At 41.1% G+C, this 12,392-nt stretch overlaps 1 pseudogene; it reads right to left on the bottom strand.

Annotated features, from left to right (window-relative positions):
* Positions 1-10,655, bottom strand: part of LOC135699885 (uncharacterized) — a 30,014-nt pseudogene extending 19,359 nt beyond the window's left edge.
* Positions 10,656-12,392: the final 1,737 nt, after the last annotated feature.

Raw genomic sequence — 12,392 nt, forward strand, 5'->3', positions numbered from 1 at the left:
ATATTTCACGATCTGCTTCACCTCTCTCTGTACCTCATTGATAGTACCTGTCTTGTGAAGTGCATTGAAATCATCGCGAATGCGTATTCTTCACAAATACAGAAATGCAAAATAGCTTGAAATATGGCGAAACATACCTTGCCGCCAATTTCCGCGTATGCCATAAAAAGTTGGCAGAACATTGACGGCCTCGTCTTGTAAGTGCCATCAAAAAACAATACCGTCGATTGAGCCTCTCGCAACGCGTTAATAGTGGCAGGCACTACAAAAAAGAGCGTGATTTTGCCTTCTCCCACACAGCCGTAGTAAAACGTTTCGCCGTAGATAGTTCGCAAGCCAGCCGCTTTTTCCGTCATCATCAGGTAGTGAAAATCGCTGGCAGATTTCGGTGTCCTTGGGAAGCATTGACTTCTGGCGTTCCGCATGGACCCTTGGACTGCACTATAGACTAAGTTTGGAGCTGCATTACGGTGCCTGTAAGTAAAGAGAATTTAATAATAAAGTAACAATACTTTTTGAAGATATAGATTAATCAATGAATTAGGGTTACCCTAAGCAAAGCAGGATAGTATTGTTTGTTCGATGTATTTAGTGTGCCACTTTAACAATTGTACGTTCTATATATGCCAAATAGTTTATAGGAATTTCTACACCGTATTGCAAGTTCATATTATTGTCTTCATACATCAGCAATGTAATGCAAATTAAATCTCGTCAATAGATGTTTATGATTCTTTCAAAATGTCATATTACATCTTTTTTTGAAACTGCAATGGGGTAGTGCCAACCCCTATGGGGCAAAAAGGCCATGCGTTTTAAATTGAGTGAAATCGATTAATGCTTAATTATAAAATATAGCCTTTTGATTATTAATCATGTTAGCAATAGCTGTTGTTGTGCACTCATTTTAACTATTGAATTATACAATATTATTCAATACATAACAAATGAACTATGTTTTCCAATGATATCAAATGAACACTATTGTTATTATTATTTTATGTAGCTGGTTTTGCCAAATTTGGTGAAACCAAGCTTGCCGATAGCGGCGCAGGTAGTATAGTGGTAAGTGTGATTACCTCTCACCCCAGGAGGTTGATGGTGGGGGAGGAGAGGTTGTTGAGGGGGGGGGGGGCTAGGGATTGTTATGAAGGGAGGAGGGGGTACATGCATTGCTTTTCCTCATTGTGGTAACGTCGTGATCCACCTTAAGCCGCTGATTTAGACCTGCTTACTGCTGCTAGGACCAAGTGCCACGCCGTCCGAAGCGACAATGAGCAAAAGCATGACAGCAGCGCTGTTTTATATCTTTTCAGGTTCAGAACCTGATAGGATTTCCCGCAGTTTTTTTTTTATGAATGGGGTGGAGCAAAAAGTTTCTTTTGTGCAGAATATGTAATAAAGGATGGACTTTGTATGTTAATATAATTGCATATATAGAGGTACCAGATATGTTTTACAGTCAGTTGTTGGTAATTCATCGAGTGTATGTCTCCTATTAGGCAATATTTTTTTTGAAAATGTTGGCTCTGCATGTAAAAAATTAATTGGGGTTTTGCTTAAAATTTATTTCTCGAAAAAAATGATCGTCATACATAGTTCATGTCTTTTTCGGGTTATTGTTAAGGGGGAGGGGAGGGGGTTGTTAAGCGGAAGGGAGTTTTTCATGAACGTTTTTACAAATATAATGTAAGGTACCGCGATCGGCATGACCACCCGTCGGCATAACCACCCGTCTATCAGCAATTTATAAAATAACGAAAATTTTGAATGGCTCGAGTGACACTTGCCTTCAGGGTTACTTCCACTCACTTGCTATAAAAAAATGTTTTTCAGGATTATGAAATCATGAGATGGAATAGCGATAATTAGTACTTGTAAGTTACAAGATGAGAACGTGAAGTATGTGTTTGATGCATAAAATCTGTCAATATTGCTTTCAGTGCGTCACAATCAGCAATTTTACGACTCGTGAGTGCTCACTCTGAGTGAACGCTCACGAATCATAAGATCGCTTATTGTGACGCTCTGAAAGCAAAATTGGCAGGTTTTATGAGTCAAACACTTACTTTAAACCCTCGTCTCGTTACTTAAGAGTACAGCATATCATTATATCATCTAATGATTGCATAATTCCGAAAAATATGTTTTTATAGCAAGTGAGTGGAAGCAACCCTGCTTGCCTTTGATAAAAAAAACACGTCTACTGAGGATTCATATTTATGAAAAAATCATATATCAATGAAACAGTCATCGGTCGTCATTCAAAAGCAATGCAACTATGTTCTGTCAATCTAATTGACTTTTATTGGTTCTGTTGTCTTGTGAATTTTAGCTAAAACGGCCTCTTTTCTGATTTTTATCTCTCAATCTATGAAATAAACACGAAAACTATGTTGGAATGAAACTTCTAGAACAATATGAGGAACATTATACCGTACACTACACATTTTTATATCATATGGGTGGAAAATTCGTAGAACAAATACTTTAAAATTCTTCACTTTTTAAGATATCTTCGAGCATGAAACTAAGTCAAACTTCAATAAAATCACTTCGAATAGTCAACCTTTGGTTACAAAGTTGATACATAACACATTAAACTTTGCTATGAAAGTTGTTACAGCAGTTTTCGTTGTTTCAGTCTCGAGATACAAATATTGTAAGCCGTAAATTACCTTAAAAACATAAAATTAACTTGAAGCACCTCTAAATCATCACCGATTTTGCTGAAAATTTGCACAGAAGTTCAAATTAACATGACGAATAGTAATCACGGTTGACCTGTTACATTCCGAACATTTCGTTTAAAATGAACAGGTCTAATACATAACATATCTGATACTATAATCAGAATTGCTCAGTCTGCATGAAGCAGCCGATTTCATCAAGGAAGTTCTATTAACAACCAAGAATTAATCGTTTGAGGCATACTGAAGCATTATGAAGGTGATATGTATCACTATGGAAAATCATCATCGTTGCAAATATAAAGAGATTAAACATAACCCTTTGCTTCAGTACCTTTTTTTTAACCTTTATTAGGGAGATTTTAGCTTCAGTACCGTCAATCTCCATGTCCATGGGGAGGGACTAATTTCGCTCATTCTATACTTATATTATAATTATACCGTACGACCAAGTCTGCAGACTTGGTCTGATCCAACTTAAAACATGTTGATAGTTCTCAAACTGATTGTTGCCCGATAAAAGCAGGTAGTGCTGACAGTTCTAGTACTGCACTGTCAATATTGTAAGCAAGTTGATTAGATTAAATGTTCCAACACAACGTAGGTTTAAATAGACAATGTAAGCACAGACAAACAGACGTAACTCTTTGAAAAAGTTTTTCTTGAAAACATAGTATCTCAAAAGATAGGACCTCAGTAGCGACATCTTTCAGGCTTCGCGCGGAAAACAAGCTTACTCTCTAACTCGCAAACAATATTGCATAAAAGTTCTATATAATGTATAGAAACGTCAAAGTGATCCTGCGGCGAGTAGTTCGCGGAACAGATAATATTCAAATCAACCGTTAAATGCGTGAACGAAGATACACAATGAAGAGTTACGTCTGTTTGTCTGTGATGTAAGGGAATAAAAAGGAGTTAGTAAAGTTCCAACAGCCAAGAAATAAAGATCGTTTTTCCAATTAAATAAAGATTTGGTGATCTTGAGTGCCTACTCCGCCGATTTTGCCGTTCCGTTTTTTGGTGACTACAAGGATAGAAATCTCCTTATGCCTTTGGGCAAATTTCTATTGCTGATTATTCATAAAATGTATAAGTCAACTAATAAGCAGACGCCTTGCAAAAAGTTAATGAAGCTCATGTGTCAAATGAAATGTATAAGCGGTCACACATACCTTTTATGCATTCTTGTAGGACCTATGTGGTTTGTCTTATGGAATGTATAAGGCAGATGCTTTGGCAAAAATGTATAAGTGAAACATGAATAAAATAACTTTTGTACGTATAAGCCATTTCTTTGCATTCTATACGACTTGTTTGTTTGTATACATGTTTGTATATCACGAAAACAACTTTGAATATTGTTGATTGAACAGGATTTGGAGTATAGGGTTGTGCAACAAGAGCAACAGATCCACTGGCTTGAGGACCAGGAGAGGGCTGTTGTATGAACTGTGCCCAATGGAGGACAGTGGTTGCACGGTTTGCTCTGACAGGACTTGGCAAAGTGATCTGTGCTATGGAGGCAATTGGAACATAGCTTCTTCAACTTCACAAACTCGAACCGTTACTGGTAATCGTAACAATGGTACAGGAAGTGATTCAATAGAACTATTGTCATCCTTAAATTTATATACACCATCTAGGCATTTACGAAATAGAAATATATTTGCTACAAATCGTCATCGTACGAATTATGCCAAATTTGGACCCTTGAACCAAATGATGGATACATATAATAAGCACTGCAATAACATTGACTTTACAATGACAAAAACCAAATTAAAGCAATATTTTAATTCGTCGCATAACGTCAACTAGAAGTAATGTTTTAACTTGTTCTTAAGACATATTATAAAAATATAAACAAAGACAAAATTGTAAAAATAGCACTTAAGACAACAATTGTAAAACGGTCTACACTGATTGACGACAAATAAATAAAAAAAAAAAAAAAAAAATAAAAATAAGATTCTAGTTGCATTTTTCACACCTCCTGGAAGATTCCGTAGCTTGGGAGGAGGATGAGGAGCTGAAATGCACTGCGGACTTCGTTGGTTTCACCTTTGGATTACAATCTCGACTGGAACCAGGGGACGGATTAACACTCTGCAGAACTCTGGCATAATTCTGAAGGTAGTTCACCATCGATACATATGTTGACATATCATCTTCTTCTGCTTCATTACATGCCACACCACCAATAACATTGGCAATATTATCAATATCCAACCGGGCACAATAGCCCAAACGGGTTGACAACTGGTAAATTAACAACGAATCCCAGGAATCAGTGTATTCTCCCAATCGCTTTAGTACAGATACCTGCTGTTCGAATCTATCCACCAAATTGAGTAGCTCATCAGCCGATTCCTTCTTCATACTGGGTACCTCGTACAACGCCTTAATATGACACCGAATAACCTGCCGTTTGTTTTCATAGCGCAACTTCAGTGCTCACCAGGCAGGCGAAATCTGTCCTCGCTTATCGAAATGCTAATTTCAACACGATCTCCAATGGCAGAGTTAAAAGCATCGCAAAACACACACCAATCAGCAAGTTTTCCACTGAACCGAGGTAGATTTAATTCAGGAAACCGAATGAGACTGGCGGTTCTGACAGGTTGTATTTTGATTGAGATGTTTCGATAAAAATGCACGCAACGCGTAGTATTTCGTGTCGAACTTCATAAGATCCTCTTTGTAGTCATCACCATACGTGACTTCAAGAATGCACACCGTACGACGATACTTTTTAGCTATCTCTTCAAGTCTATCTGACCATGCTCCTAACAATTCTGCATGCTGTCCTGTTTTTGCCTCCCTTGCAAGAGTCATCAACAATTCAATTGACTCCCACAAGTGTACTTTATTTCTCCGCAGAAAATCTGCCTCTCAATCTTAAACATTTTGATTTTAACGTGGCTCTACACGGTACGCGAATACGGTACGAGTCTCCTTCCGTGTCAACACACGGTTGAAACAACCGAACCGGGGAAACGAGACGACAAAAGTGCTATCTCACCGACGTCGACGTACCAAGACGAACACGAGCCAATATGCGAATCGGCGAAGCACGACAAGAGTCGTGTGCAAGAGGAAAAGAAGCAATGTACTCACTCAATGCTAGGGGCTTACGGCGATCCCTATGGTGGCTGGGTTAATAATCCTCGGAACCAGCGTGGAAAATGGAACGCCAAAAAGAGAACAGAAAACTCACTCTCCTCTCTTGGGTAGCCGCGGTGGCAGCAATTCAGCAACACACTCACAGATGCCTATTTTCTTCTCAATCTCTTCTCGTTCTCACATAACACCAACACCGTAGTCAGTCCACTAAAATGATGAAATCTCAAAAACACCAAAATATACCTCTCTCAAATTTTGATATTTTGTTTATCGAGCATTGCTTAATTTTTGCTGAAAATGTCAGGTTGCGATTTTTTGCGCTTTAGAAGATATTAAAGTTCAAAAATTGTTGTTTTTTTTTCGGTTTTTCAACAATATCTTTAAAATTTGAAGCTTAAATCAGTATGTTTCTTTACAAAAGTTATTTATTCAATGCATTTGCGTAAGAGAAAAATATAAAATTATATGGTTGTAAGCAAAAAAACCGAAACTGAAAGAAAAAAGCATATTTTTGACATTTTTTTCTTTAACTCCATATAACTCGGAACCAGTAGGCTGTAGACATTTTACGTCTTCAAAAGAGTTGTTTATTTTGTCAAGGCAAACAACTTTGCCGAAGACATCAAGTCTCCAAATCGTCAGAGAAAGAAGTTAGATTGTGGCGCCATCTTTGCGGAAGAGTTTTGAACTATTTGTTTATGTCAATAGATGGTTCTTATTATGATGAGAAACTTTGCCGAAGACACCAAGTCGCGGAAGTTCTTCGTTTCGGAGTTATTAATTTTGCTCCGCTTGCTTGCTTGCTTGCATTTCTGGCCCAGTGTGCATTGGAAAAAAAAATGTAATATTTTTAACACTTCGACTTCAGTGACACTAATTTTAGTTTAAAATCCACTTTCAAGCAATTTACAACAGCATTGTAGCCACACAATCGTTTGTTTGAATGATGAAATTCTAAGCTATTGAACTCCAGTTAAATAAAATTTAAATTTATGCTGCGAAATACACTTTACTGTTCACTGCAACGTTCGGTTTCGCTTCGTTCGGGTGTGCAATTGAGGAGCTCCGGCTTTTGCACCGTAGCGAGTAAAATAAAGTGAAATTTTGTATTTAGAGGTGTAAAGCTGTTCTGTGGACCGGCAAGGAGCCGCCATAGCACGGAGATTTATCAGTTTTTTTTTTGCAGGTGAATGGAAAATTCTTAAAGTTTAGTGAGAAAATAAAGAGGCAAGCGCACAGTAGCATCTATTGCTGTCATCAGGGTCACGTTTAGAGTCGTGAATTTTGCATGCAAGTCGTAGCCTGTCGCTCACCCTTGTAATCAAATTCACTGCCGTTTGAATCGACGGTTGGTATTCTCATATCATCGTCGTTGAGTCCTCAACTCGTATGCTACTGCTAATTTAATTAGCAAACGGTTTATCAAAACTGAATCAAATCATTTGAAAAACTATCTATGCGCCCCACCAGCGGTGATCTCGGAGGAGGATAGACGGTACTTATGCTAGAGCAACCCTGCTCAGCTACATGGACCCAAACGGTGATCATGGCAAGCTTATCATTCTGAAGTTGGAACCTGCGGTAGGAAAGAAAATTCCAGATCACTCTTTCACGCTACGAACACTTGTTGAAAGGCGCGTTGGGAACACACGCGAGATGTACCTTACTCCAACCAGACATTCTGCTCAAGATGTCAAACAAAGGACCACGCCTTCGGAAGTCGGAAGTGTCCAGTCTACCAAACCGAAGACGCTGTCCAGCACATACGGGTCCAGTACCTAGCAGCTCGGAGGATCTACCAAGCGATGCAAGGGGAAAAACATACGAGGTACCACAGTACATAGCCAGGACCAGACTATCCATTAGCTGTCCACGAAATTTGAAATCATGGTAAAGAAAATGGAGGAGAAGGATACTACGATCAAGACACTGGAAAACCAGATCGCAGTAGGACCCAAGACAACAACCAACTCCGACTTAAACCACCTCCGTAATCTCGTGGAGAACCTCCAGAAGGAACAAGGATGGAAAGTTCATCGAAAAAGGATTCCAGGATGGATCTCGTATGGAAAAATGGCACCATCGAGGACCTTATCGCTCGAGTATCATCCCTCGAAGCGAAAGTATCCAAGAAATATAAGGAAATCGACGTTCTGAAATTTGTTCATCAGGCGTACAAACAAGCACTCGATGGGAAACCCACCCCAAAGTTTCAACGCAAGGAAGTAAATCCTATGCATCCCGCCCCCACAGATGGTCAAAGACAGTGCTCCTCCAACCACAAGGCATCTAGAATAGCAACTGCTATTTACACCGATCCTGCTCCAGAAACAAGCATGACTATCGAAAAACAAAACACAAGTGCCAAGAAAAAGTCGTGGAAAACCGTTACCAAATAAAATAGCGGAGAGATGGTATCAAAAAGAACGAAAGCCGACGAGCTGACACACCAAAACCCAAAACACGAAAATCTACATAAGAACGATGAAGACGAGATGGATAACATTATGTATATTTCCGATTCCGACGAGATAAAAGTTCAAGAGCAAGCCCCTCTTGACTTCCAATTAATCATTTCGGAACTTGACTTTTCCGACGAGAATATGCAAAACGATCAGGACGTATCCATGTCCCGATAGTCCTGCACTCTGCAACACCGCTACCCAATCTCAACGCACTCATGGCTACATCACCAAACCATAAGAAAAGCAGAGAGAACACGAATCACCCAAACCAGGCCACAAATAAACTCCGTAGGTCATTCCCACGTATCCTACGAAAAGATCCACCCGGTTGACAAGCAACAATCCCATCACTCGGGATGTCCGCTCGGACTCACGAAGGTACGACCAGTGGAGGTCTAGTCTGGGTGACTCCTCCGTAGCATCAGCAGGTCCTTCACTGGCCCCTTCCCATTACCCAGTGGTATATCTGCCGACGCGGGGTAACCTCCTACTGCTTCTGCCGGTGGAGCTCTACTGGGGTCCGCTTCTAAGCTGAAAGCACCGACACCAATATCAGCCAGATCACCAAGCAAGAAGACTATCTCATTCCATGTGAGTTCCTCATTGATGCCTCCCTCGGGTATGCGAGCTGATTCCAGTTCCTGTCCAGCACAATCGTCGACTGCCCAGAACCAATCGCCTCCAACCAACATTTCGCCAAGAGATGATTATTCCTCGGATTATTCATCACTTATCACGCGACACAAAACTTTCGGAAGCCCCAGAGGATCTACTCTGGCAATCCAATCGAACATGAGTGGCTTCTATAATAACCTTTCGGACCTAGAATTCTTGTGCGAGACAGCCATTCTGGCCATCCAGGAGATCCACTGGGCTAGTGTCGATAAGATGAACCGTGTTTTTTGGGGATCAATATCAATAGATCCTTAGGAGGGACGAAAACATTTTCCACTCTGCGGCAATTGGGGGTGCTAGGCCCGATACCTTTCACATCAATTAAGTTAGTGTTAGACACAGATCTGCCAATCGTGGCGATCAGGAGAGCATCCATTCTCGATGTCCGTTGTTTCGGTGGAAAAATACCAGATCTTAGAAACCAACTCTCAAATATATTCCAGAGTACTAGGGGACATGAACGGCCACCATCCCGCTTGGGGCAGCCCAATTGCAAAAGAGGCTCCACTCTGATGAAAGTGGCGAGAAAACTGGATCTTGTCGTTCTCAATTAAGGAAGCACCACATATACCAGTGGTCAGAGAGAAACATCTATATATGCCCTACTACCCCGAAGCGCTATCGGTGCTACTGTGGTTATACCAAACAAACGACAATAACATCGCTTGTAATCGACGACAAAATAAATAGCAAAGTAAGGTAAAACACACGTTTTATTCTCTCGCAATTCGAACTTATTAGTTTGTAACATTTGCAGTGGCGTCGCGTAACCTCACTTTTTACCTGTGTACTTTCAAAAACAGATTTTATGCCATATTTATACTTGAATCGGTTGAAAAATACACTTAATCTTCTAATGAACTCGATATCTGTACGATACTGAACCACCCAGAACACTACAACCCTGGAATATCACCATCGCCGCTACAGCTGATCTTGAACAAAACACAAGTGAATAAGCTACGATACTAGATGTGCCTATTGTCCGGTACTCAACGCGTAAAGGATAGCGATCATCGTCATCTAGGCATCTAAGGTCGGCGGACATCGAGAGCAGCAGCTGAGATGACCAACGAAGAGCTGTTCGAAACGAAGTTGGACCGATCGAACGGAGAACGTGAGAGGGAGATTTGGTCTACGCTTTCACGGGTCAAGCGATGACCAGATGAGAAGACGATAGAGAGTTGTTTTTCGGTCGCCGCATAGAACGGTTGTATCCCATCGGGGATGAGGAATTCCATTTTATTAATGTACCATTAAATTCGTTAGTATAGTCAATGTAGTGTTTTTTTTTTTATACAATAAATGTAGTTTATTTTTGTGTAAACTTTGTTCAAAACCCAATCCGCGAGTGTTGTTTGTGTAATTATTAAGGCCAGAAATATCCGGACCCAACTGTGACTCCATTAGGATATGATCACCAAACAATTGGTTTCCCCGCAACCTCGCTTCCCCCAAAAAAGGCGCCATCAGCAGCAACACACGGGCGGTATTAAGCCAACCGGTACTTCCCAATCAGTGTTGGAGTCGGCGGATAATCTCCACTGCCAAACATCGAAGGAGGTAAGGACCGACTAACCAACATTTGGTCCTTCGAACCGGATACCACACCCGGAGACCAGTCGGAAGGAAAGTCACCGTCGTTGCTTGGGTCGAGCAACGCTTGAATGCTGTTATCACGAACGCGGAAAACCGCCATTGCGACTGCTGCGAAACTAGTGCACATTTAGAGGAACCGCCATCTCGGAATCAAGGTTTTGTTAAGGATCGCCATTCACCGAGGACAATAACGGCTTTGTACAGCTGCATTGCGCCAAAACCACCATCATCAGGACTGAGTTTGGAATATATCGCCCATTGTTGGAGGACCTCACCGCTTATACTGGAGCACCGAATCAGTCGGAGTAACTGTTTTTGCAGGTAAATACTCATTAGTTCGGTATATGTCTAGTCGAAGCTTATATTGCATGATACTAATGCCAACTTTCGATGCATGCTGATTCGTTGCATGGATGGACAATTGGACAACCGTCGCTTCTATTTGCCTTGATCGAGGATTTAGTATCTTGCGATTGCGAGATTCGGCCGATCGGTGGACCAACGGGTACCGATAGCTTCGCATCCGAGCCTGGTATCAGTTCCCACGAGAACATTGAACGATTGTGGATATCGGTAGAAGAGGAAACACCAATTTATTGCCGTCTCGGTGAGTGAACAATTTGTATATGTACTGCCGACGCTAGGCATGCACAAATTCCTGTGAATCCTCTTCATTTACTACTACGCAAGCCCTGCCATTGAACTGCTCGTTAGAGCAAGTCTGCTGAAATTCCAGTTTTGCATTCTCGACTGATTTTATTTATTGGCTGTTAGTCCTCCAGGTTAGTTACACGGTATATGTCTACCGAAGCTAGCCATACGATTGCTACATACCAACTATTCCTCTTCACACTATCCTGCACACACACGTTTTGGAGATTGCATTGATTGCAATCAAGGCGATAATTGTACCAATTGGAGTGGGAATTTTGCAAATTTTGGATCGGTACTACTGTTGGTACCTCCAGGTAGGTTGCCACAGTATATGCCCAGCCGAGGCGTGTCTTTCGTTGGATTTTACACCCCACTTTCTCCTTTTCCCTGAATTTCAACCTGGAATCGAGTGATCCCTACCGAGGCAATTGATTGATATGACGTCATTGGACCTTTGCTATTTTGGTTCAAATTGGATTTGCAATAGAACAGTTACCTGTTCCGCCAGGTCAGTAATAGCGAGCAGTATATGTCCGCCGAAGCGGAGATTATACACGGTATACTACACAATTACTTCTTTTACCGATTGCTCGACATCATATCGTCATGCCACCTACCACCCGGAAAGGATCAGCAACTCTGAAGCAGCTGAGGGTTCAGTTGGACGACCTCAAATCCTCATTCGATGACATCTGGTCTTTTATCCAGAAGTTTTCTGATAGTAACACTGCTACTCAGGTAGAAATTCGATTGTCAAGGATTGATGACTTGTGGGAGAGATTTAGCGAGAGCTTGGTTGAGCTAAAATCTCAGGATGATTTTGAGGATGAAGAGGGTTACTATGGGAAGCTACGCAAGCATTTGAGCGATCGTTATTATGAGGCTAAAACCTTCCTATTGGATAAGAGCAAGGAGCTTCGTGTTTCGCCGGAGTTAGAACAGTCCTCCCATGAACATTCAATACCAGGTGTTGTCGATCACGTCCGGTTACCACAAATTCAACTCCAGACGTTCAACGGTGACATTGAAGACTGGTTGAGTTTTCGGGACTTGTTCACCTCATTGATTCATTGGAGAACCGACTTGCCCGAGGTGGAGAAGTTCCATTACCTCAAAGGGTGTCTTCAAGGGGAGCCGAAAAACCTGATTGACTCGTTGAAGATAACCAAGACCAATTATCAAA

Source organism: Ochlerotatus camptorhynchus, unplaced genomic scaffold, assembly GCF_037179485.1.
Source record: "Ochlerotatus camptorhynchus isolate MF236.1 unplaced genomic scaffold, CSIRO-AGI_Acam_v1.1 ptg000123l, whole genome shotgun sequence".
NCBI classification, from domain to species: domain Eukaryota; kingdom Metazoa; phylum Arthropoda; class Insecta; order Diptera; family Culicidae; genus Ochlerotatus; species Ochlerotatus camptorhynchus.